Raw genomic sequence first — 2,728 nt, 5'->3', positions numbered from 1 at the left:
CGGAAAACCACATTCCGAACAAATCACGATACAGCCCACTACGACAAATCGAACAAAGAATAAATGAAACATATATGTTAGTAGCATACCACAGGACGAATAAATACAAATATTTAATAATTTCAGGGCCGTATTGCCTCCCGGTCACATCGGTCCGGAACGAAAATTTCGAGCTATCCACACGTTAGGCACACCACCGTGTAGCTGGCATGCTAAAACACGCTGCTGTGTGCTCAAAGTGTACGGTCGTCGTGTCCGGTCTCGAGATAATAGAGAAGAACTGTTCGATACGTGCCGAAAGTTTCAAAGTCCCAGCGGCGTGTTGCTTCCCGGTCACATCGGTCCGGAACGAAAATTTCGAGCTATCCACACGTTAGGCACACCACCGTGTAGCTGGCATGCTAAAACACGCTGCTGTGTGCTCAAAGTGTACGGTCGTCGTGTCCGTTCTCGAGATAATAGAGAAGAACTGTTCGATACGTGCCGAAAGTTTCAAAGTCCCAGCGGCGTGTTGCTTCCCGGTCACATCGGTCCGGAACGAAAATTTCGAGCTATCCACACGTTAGGCACACCACCGTGTAGCTGGCATGCTAAAACACGCTGCTGTGTGCTCAAAGTGTACGGTCGTCGTGTCCGTTCTCGAGATAATAGAGAAGAACTGTTCGATACGTGCCGAAAGTTTCAAAGTCCCAGCGGCGTGTTGTTTCCCGGTCACATCGGTCCGGAACGAAAATTTCGAGCTATCCACACGTTAGGCACACCACCGTGTAGCTGGCATGCTAAAACACGCTGCTGTGTGCTCAAAGTGTACGGTCGTCGTGTCCGTTCTCGAGATAATAGAGAAGAACTGTTCGATACGTGCCGAAAGTTTCAAAGTCCCAGCGGCGTGTTGCTTCCCGGTCACATCGGTCCGGAACGAAAATTTCGAGCTATCCACACGTTAGGCACACCACCGTGTAGCTGGCATGCTAAAACACGCTGCTGTGTGCTCAAAGTGTACGGTCGTCGTGTCCGTTCTCGAGATAATAGAGAAGAACTGTTCGATACGTGCCGAAAGTTTCAAAGTCCCAGCGGCGTGTTGTTTCCCGGTCACATCGGTCCGGAACGAAAATTTCGAGCTATCCACACGTTAGGCACACCACCGTGTAGCTGGCATGCTAAAACACGCTGCTGTGTGCTCAAAGTGTACGGTCGTCGTGTCCGTTCTCGAGATAATAGAGAAGAACTGTTCGATACGTGCCGAAAGTTTCAAAGTCCCAGCGGCGTGATGCTTCCCGGTCACATCGGTCCGGAACGAAAATCTCGAGCTATCCACACGTTAGGCACACCACCGTGTAGCTGGCATGCTAAAACACGCTGCTGTGTGCTCAAAGTGTACGGTCGTCGTGTCCGTTCTCGAGATAATAGAGAAGAACTGTTCGATACGTGCCGAAAGTTTCAAAGTCCCAGCGGCGTGTTGCTTCCCGGTCACATCGGTCCGGAACGAAAATTTCGAGCTATCCACACGTTAGGCACACCACCGTGTAGCTGGCATGCTAAAACACGCTGCTGTGTGCTCAAAGTGTACGGTCGTCGTGTCCGTTCTCGAGATAATAGAGAAGAACTGTTCGATACGTGCCGAAAGTTTCAAAGTCCCAGCGGCGTGATGCTTCCCGGTCACATCGGTCCGGAACGAAAATCTCGAGCTATCCACACGTTAGGCACACCACCGTGTAGCTGGCATGCTAAAACACGCTGCTGTGTGCTCAAAGTGTACGGTCGTCGTGTCCGTTCTCGAGATAATAGAGAAGAACTGTTCGATACGTGCCGAAAGTTTCAAAGTCCCAGCGGCGTGTTGCTTCCCGGTCACATCGGTCCGGAACGAAAATTTCGAGCTATCCACACGTTAGGCAAACCACCGTGTAGCTGGCATGCTAAAACACGCTGCTGTGTGCTCAAAGTGTACGGTCGTCGTGTCCGTTCTCGAGATAATAGAGAAGAACTGTTCGATACGTGCCGAAAGTTTCAAAGTCCCAGCGGCGTGTTGTTTCCCGGTCACATCGGTCCGGAACGAAAATTTCGAGCTATCCACACGTTAGGCACACCACCGTGTAGCTGGCATGCTAAAACACGCTGCTGTGTGCTCAAAGTGTACGGTCGTCGTGTCCGTTCTCGAGATAATAGAGAAGAACTGTTCGATACGTGCCGAAAGTTTCAAAGTCCCAGCGGCGTGATGCTTCCCGGTCACATCGGTCCGGAACGAAAATTTCGAGCTATCCACACGTTAGGCACACCACCGTGTAGCTGGCATGCTAAAACACGCTGCTGTGTGCTCAAAGTGTACGGTCGTCGTGTCCGTTCTCGAGATAATAGAGAAGAACTGTTCGATACGTGCCGAAAGTTTCAAAGTCCCAGCGGCGTGTTGCTTCCCGGTCACATCGGTCCGGAACGAAAATTTCGAGCTATCCACACGTTAGGCACACCACCGTGTAGCTGGCATGCTAAAACACGCTGGTGTGTGCTCAAAGTGTACGGTCGTCGTGTCCGTTCTCGAGATAATAGAGAAGAACTGTTCGATACGTGCCGAAAGTTTCAAAGTCCCAGCGGCGTGTTGCTTCCCGGTCACATCGGTCCGGAACGAAAATTTCGAGCTATCCACACGTTAGGCACACCACCGTGTAGCTGGCATGCTAAAACACGCTGCTGTGTGCTCAAAGTGTACGGTCGTCGTGTCCGTTCTCGAGATAAT

This window comes from Ptiloglossa arizonensis, unplaced genomic scaffold (genome assembly GCF_051014685.1).
Source record: "Ptiloglossa arizonensis isolate GNS036 unplaced genomic scaffold, iyPtiAriz1_principal scaffold0190, whole genome shotgun sequence".
Taxonomy (NCBI): domain Eukaryota; kingdom Metazoa; phylum Arthropoda; class Insecta; order Hymenoptera; family Colletidae; genus Ptiloglossa; species Ptiloglossa arizonensis.
This window is presented reverse-complemented; position numbering follows the sequence as displayed.